We start from the raw sequence: 7606 nt of genomic DNA on the forward strand, positions 1-7606 counted from the left end.
GCACTACAATCCTCAATATTAAAATAGATGCATATTTTTGTAGATAAATACCTGAGACGTTTCATGATTGACCTAAGGATCCTACAGAAGCAACAGTAAGTAAAACATGGTGAATTTTAGTTGTGTCTTGAACAAACTCTGTTTTTCTTTAACTACAGAGTAATTGCAGGCAGTGTTGTTCTGACTGAACCAAGGATGATTATCACAGCACCTATGAACAGGAGGGAGCAGGCTGATCATTGGTTGCACAGTTTAAAAGCGTTGCCTTTTGTATAGGCTGGAAAATGGCCTCAGGAAAGATTACCTCAAAGCTTTATGAGAAAACACAAAGCCTCATATTTGTTCCAGCTGTTATCAATGCAGACAGCAAGGAGGCTGTACTCTTGCACAGCATTGCTTTGACCTGCAATTTATGCAATTATGTTTTTATTCACCATTTGTACACATTACCTGTCGATATACAGTATATAGGAAATAAATGAGTTGTTAAGACAGGAGAAAAAGGCTCAGAAGGTAAACTCAAGATATATTGCCTGTGATAAAATTTACCCCAAAAAATAGAGCATGCACACTTTTGCTATGTGAAATTAATTAGCACCCAAGGGTTCCTGAGGTAAAGGGGACAGCATGCCACATAAGTAACTCCACAGTACTTCATTATTTCACCTGACACCACATCTTTTAGCTTGTGATGTAGTCTCTGAGGCCAAGGCTTAACATTTGCAAAATCTCAACATGTTTCATCTGCCTTTTTTATGTGAGAGCAGTCCCCTCAAATGTCAGCAGCACTGTGGTAGTTCGCGTCTAGCTGTGCGGGGAAACAGTCGGGGATCTCCGGAGCAGTGCAATGGCAGGTGAGTGAGAGGAAACTGAGCTATAGGTCATCGTTGTCATTCAGTGACATGCATCCTCTTTATGTGTTCCACACTGCCTCCTAAAGTGTATAAATTGAATAAACATAATGGCAAGGTAAACAAGCGTTGTAAAAGGCAGGAGGCATGTGATTTAAATGCTAATCAAGAAAAAATATGTCCATCCTTAGTGTTCATAATTGTGAGCCGATTCTGACATTTCATCTTCAATGGAATGGGGTTCCTCCTTTAATTATAAATGGAATGACAACAACTATACGTTTTCGACTTTCATCCAGTAACGACCTGGTTTTTCAATCTGTCTCCCGAGAGAAACCTTCACAGGTGCCCACATGTGCAGAGGAGGGAATGAGAAAAATCACACTTACCTCATGTTCTGCTTTCTTTGGTATATTCACAAATGGGCTTTGATGCGTGCAAAGAAGTTCCACAACAAAACAAATAGTTTACAGTATTTTCCACACTATAGGGCACACCAGATTATGATGTGCATCCTCAGATGAATGGTCTATTTTTGAACTTAAGTCAAATGAAAGGATGACTGAACTATGAGTTGTGGGGCTGGATAATACTGAGAATTTGAGTATTGATCCATTACCAACTGATGACAATATTGTCAATATTGATACCAATACTTTTTTTCTTAAAATGTTTGATTATAGAATAATTTCGGAAATGCACAATGTTGCTAGACTGAGCAGTTTCCTGCACAAATTGGGCAGGTATTTACTCTAATTGGTCTGATATTGTTCAATCTGGAAATACTGCATACAGATGGAACTTGTGCTTGCCTGAACTTTGCAAGTAAATTCAAGCTCTTTACTGGGATTATTGAAAAAAAAACTGCAATGAAATTATTGAAAGAATTGATCTCATCACGCTAGTATCGATACTTCACCCTGGTCTCAATACTATTGATAATCAGATCGATACGCTCACCCTACTATAAGATGCATTACGTGAGAAAAAAAAAAAAGTCTGAGATGTCCGTCAGTCAAACTTTACTAATTATGCTAACTCTAGAACTTCTTTGAATTGAGCTAAGCGTTAGCATGCTCACAATAACTACCCAATCTTGATGGCAACACGTAACATAAAAAAAGGGCGATACCGCTAAAATAAAGTTACTGTGACTATGCTAACTTACAACCTTGTTAGTAGCATAAAAAAGATAGTTCAACACAGCTTCATGTTAGCATATTAGCCTATAACACCTAATCTTTATTGCATCATGTAAAAATAAAACAGACTGGTACAGCTAAAACAAAATCTACTGTGGCTATGCTAACTCATAACCTTGATAGAAACATAAAAAACACAGTTTCAACATGTTAGCTGCATTAGCCTATTTACAATGACTCTCAAACTTGTTTGCAATATAAAACTGATTTATTTCACTAAAAAAAGGCTGCTGTATCTATGCTAACTACCTTGTTAGTTGTGGAAAAAAAAGTCAGACTTCACTAAACATCAGCTGTCTTTATGTACTCACAATAACACCAAACCTTGTTTGCGATTTGTAAAAAAAACGGACCGCTATTGCTAAATCAAGCATCTGTGTTCAAGCAACGTTTTAATATCAAATTAAAAGAAGAAAAAACAGTGTGACACCGCCACATGTTAGCCTTGTTAGCGTGTTCACAAGAACGGCTGACCTTGTTTTTCACTTTTCGAACACCGCTAAACATAAGCCACCTTAGCATTTAACACCAAAACTTGTTTCTGACTTGTAAAAAAACAGACTGATATTTCTAAAGCAAACATTACTCTGACTACACAAACCCCCCAAACGTTTTAGTGTCACATATTTACAAAAACACCTTGTTAGCAACTTGGAAAAAAACAGACTATTTTTGCTATTAGCCTTAAGTAACTATGCTAACTCCCAAAGGTTTTAGTATCAAATAAAAAATCAAAAGTCTGACACTACTACACACTAGTCGCCTTAGTGCAGTCACAAGAAAACCCAACCTTGTTTGCAACTCGTAGAAAGATCAGACATTTTGACAGAGTCCTATGTTACTCTCAAAATCATTTTTACATATGTGAGCACAACCAGAATGAATTCATAAATGCGGCATTCCGGATTCAAAAAGGCATTGTCCCTTTTTTTTTTATTCCTTGGAAGCTTGAAATTTGTCAATCTAAACAAAAACACCTCAATGTTTTCAGTGAATTAAAAAGGAATCAGGCTCACATCTCAGTCATCTGTTTGATCACTTATCTTCTGGAATGCAAGTGAATGTCTTCAGGCTGTTGTTGCTACAGTTACTGGGTCATTTTCTGAAGAAACTCCACCAGGGTTCCCCTTGTTTACAAGCTTTGGTCGAGGAGCTATTCATTAAGGGTCTTTTTTTCCCCCTGAGATTCTAGCTTTTTCTTCTTTTTCCCTTTTTTTTCACTCACATTTTTTTTTTTATCTTTTTAAGTTAATAAACTGCTTTTTGTTTCCACTCAATTTATATGATTTATTGATATAAACAGTGCATTCTGTTAGTGCGCCGCTAATTATTGTTTAATCAGCCAGCTGCCGTCCTCAGTGACACAAACATCCTGCTGAAAGTGACTCTTATTCAAGACTGGTGGGATAATTATTCTGTACATCCAGCCATGCATTTCTGGCTCCTGCAGGGCTTTTCTGCCATGTGTGTCTGTGTGTGGTTTTTATTTATTAGTTGAATGCCTTAACCCTTTAAGAGTCTGATCTTCAAAATCCAATTCTTGCTTCCATCACAGACTGCATTTACATGCAAATATTCATATTCTAAATATAAACCTTAATCCGAGTGAGGTAATATTCTGAGCCTTTGCATGTGTAACAGGAATATTTCTATTTATGTGTTAATGAGCGTCTTCTGAATATTAAACCATCAGTCATGTGACACAACGATGTATTGGATTCAGCAAAGGAAGCAACTCTCATGCTCTTTGACATTTATTGTAATTAAAGTTGAAAACAAGCAACTATAATTGTATAATCTTCTAGTTGAGCTATTTACCTTTTTTGCTTGTTTTTAAAGAAATTATATTTTCTACAACTTTTAAGTAAACTTTTTTTTTTATCTTAACTGCTCAGATGAAGTTATTGTGTCCACATGATAGTTTTTATCAGTTTAGTTTTTTTTCTCCTGTAATTTGAGGGTGGTGGTGGGATCCTTCATAACTATCACACTTTCTCCTGAACGCTTATTGCATTCAGCCATAAATCTGTCAGCTGCTGCAGCTCCCACATACCTTTATCAGTGTCAGAATCGGTGTCATCTGTAATTGCTTTGGAAACCAATTAAGTGTTCTCAGTGTGTGTTGCACAAACTCAGATATCCCTCCACATCTGGTTACTGTGTTTGCTCACTTTCTGGATTATATTAGAATCACACTATTTCAGCTGATTTCATCGGTCCATCTATACATTTTGTGAACTCACTTGGGGTCTTTTCACTCCATTTCTCTCAGTGACATTAGATGTTTATGCCAGACTCTCTACAATATTTTTTCTCTTTAAAATGGATCTTTCAAAAAAAGTGGTTAAACCCTTTTAAAAAGTTTTTAGTTTACTATAGACTAGATTGTAGGAGGAATTAAATGTGCTTAAATGGAACTAATTAGTTTGTTTACATGTGAGTATTCTTTTCAAAAAGTTTGATCTCCATTATATTAAAGAACCCATAGTATATAAGCTGTAACATTTTTTATTTTCTTCATCAAAACTTAACACAGTTGCTCTTTGAATACACCAAATTCACAGTGAAATTTGCTTAGTTAAACTTTGAGTTCCAATGGGTTACACATGGAGGGGTGGAGCTACAACACGTCATAAGGGAGGGTGGGGCAGAAGACTTAGAAAGGGAGGCAGAGTAGAAGACCATTACAAACGAAAGGATCAAAAATACATATTTCAAAAAAGTTTTATTTTTAAAATGATTTTTATTGCGTTAAAAAAATTGCTTTTGTTGTTTTTGCAATTCGCGAAAAAGCTTGTATTGATGATTTCCTAATATTTGTCAATAATGAGACAAACTGACTAAAAAATTGAGGGGTAAGTAAGGGGCAAAGTTGGTCATATGAATTAAATGTGCAGACTTAAATACATTTGGAAACAAAATAAAGATTTTGAACTTCTTTATTACTTTTTCCTGAAAAGCAAAAGAGCTTAAAAAGGCTGCTTTCATATAAAATCAAATGCATTCAAAAGACAAAAAAACTATACAAGATTTTGTCCATGGTTGAAGTGCATAAACAAGAAAGGTGTCGACAAACGTGGCATAACGTGCTGCTATGAATTTGCAACATGACATAAAAGAGGGTTATTCTTCATACACAACATGTGTTTGGCAACATTGTGTTCGGTGGTTAATTATTGCTCATCTCAGATCAGTTTTGTTCAAACCCTTTTAACTCTTCCATTCTGCAAAAGTCTTCTTTTAAAGCTACATTTATTTGCTATTTTAGTAACTCTAAAATAGCTTCTAATTAGTCATTTATGAAAACTTTAACTTGCTTTAAATAATAGATGATGCATTTACCAAGACAAAAATTAAGTGAAAGGCATTCTTGATATTTGAAATATAACAAAGCACTATAATTCTGTGAACTTTGGTTTGGAATGATCTAATTAATAGAGATAAATAACCACATTAAGACATTTAAATAATTGAATCCATTATCAGAAGCAATACTTACAGACTCAGAAAAATATTTTAGAAAGACTGAAATTTGAACTGGAGTAACTAGCTGAGTGACAAAAACTGAAACCTTGATCAAACACACAGAGATACCATAGAAGCAAACTGAAAATCTGAAGTAAATCCAATGACAGAGACTAAAAGAGGTAGAATAACCTGACTGAGAAGAAAACAAGAATACACAAAGGAACCATGAACAAAAGATTAAAAACTGCACTGGAAGCCTGTATGTCCAAAACTATGTTAAAGAGTGCTGTAATCTAATCAGTAAAATGTATCACAAGGTGAACTTGAAAAATGATTTTGTCTTTGACCCTGCTCAAGATAAAGTGGCATTACAGAGAGTCTGTTGAAAAATATACAGATCTGTTTTCTTTCCTTTTTAAGCACGTAAATCTGGATGGCCCGCAGTCGCTACCCGCCCCCGCTGCCCGCCCCATACGCACCATCGCCGCCCTCGTTGCCCACCCATACGCAACGTCGATGCCCTCGCTGCCCACCCCTACACGCCCTCGCCAGTATTTGACACAAGCTCACTTGCTGAGCAGCCACTATGCCCCCCAAATCCCCCCATTCTCTTTCTGTACGGCTATTCTGAGATGTATGTGAGAAATTTATTAAAAATAATTTTTCAATTTTTTTCAAAATGGCGGCTTTTATGTTAGTGTTATCTCCATAGCAACCATTTTATGCTTTGTTCACCTGAGGTCACCGAAAACAGATTGACATTAGTTTCACAAGAATTGGCAAAAGTACATATTTGGATTTCCTTAGCAACAGAGGTTATTTGCTAACCACGCCCACATTCCTTATATGTTCATATTCTATGTCATAATACTTGGTAAAGCGTCAACCTAGGATCAACATATTACATTTTCATAGCAATGCATTGAAATATGAGCGTGTATTAAGACTACGCCACATTTGCGAGTTCGCCACATGCACACCGTTCAAAATCTACATCGTCCAATACCATATTTCTTTCGCAATTGCCTTTCCAATTATGCTCAAAGTGTTAGGAGACGATTGTTCAAAATTCCTAAGAGTTATTTTTGTTTGAAGCTGGTAATAAAATTCGTTGTTTTTTTTTGGAAATTAAAGGTTCAACTTTTCATGGTCAAAGGTCAACGAATCTTTAGGGGTCTTTGTAGACTTTAGCTAGAGGCATGTGCATCAAATTTCGTGAGAAACTGACAAAATGTTTGTTTAGCCCATTCAAATTTTATTATGAAAATTAAATTTAATTAAAATTAAATTTATTATCTTATTTTTATTGGAAATTTGCATCAAAAATGTGGGCGGGATCATTGGCACGAGCTACCCCGCCCCCCTTCCCCACCATGTTAAAGAGCAGAGCAGGGAGCTTGCTCTCTAACAGCGTAATTTCTACATTAAAAATACACACCTTTCAAACTGCATTGTTGTATCTGCTTATGATTCCCAATAATTAAAAAAAATAAAATAATGTTTTTAAGCAGAATCTACTGTATATGTCCTCAATCATATATAAAAAAGATCTACAAGAACGTTAAAAACATGATTTTCACTATAGTGAGTCTTCAAGATAAACCATTTAATTTTGGCAGTGATGAAGAGAAATGTGAAAATAGCAGTGGCGGGCCGTGCATTTCACACCTAGGCCTTCAGTAGTGCTCCATCTGAATCAATCCAACCCTCATTAACTATTTTATGGCAATAAAACTTCTAGTGCAGGTACAACTGCCACACACACACCAAAAGCATCAACAATAACCTGATAAAATTTCAATATTATGTAGGGAGACAGCAAAATTTTACTCACCAAAAATCCAGATTATTTAAACACAAAATCCATCCTTTCTATCCTCAAGAAGATTTCAATCACTCTGTCGTGCAGAATCCGTGCGTTTCGCAGATAGAAAGTGTTCCGTGGCTGTGATAAGCTGGAAAAAGCTGCATACGGGGAATGTTCTGGTATTCCTGAACCCTCTTGTGGTCCAGGAGGGAGACAAACATCAGTTTTTGTGATCTTGAAATCTGGTCTGTGTCTGGAAAATAATATTGTCGGTAGTG

This window comes from Oryzias melastigma, linkage group LG1 (assembly GCF_002922805.2).
Source record: "Oryzias melastigma strain HK-1 linkage group LG1, ASM292280v2, whole genome shotgun sequence".
Lineage (NCBI taxonomy): Eukaryota > Metazoa > Chordata > Actinopteri > Beloniformes > Adrianichthyidae > Oryzias > Oryzias melastigma.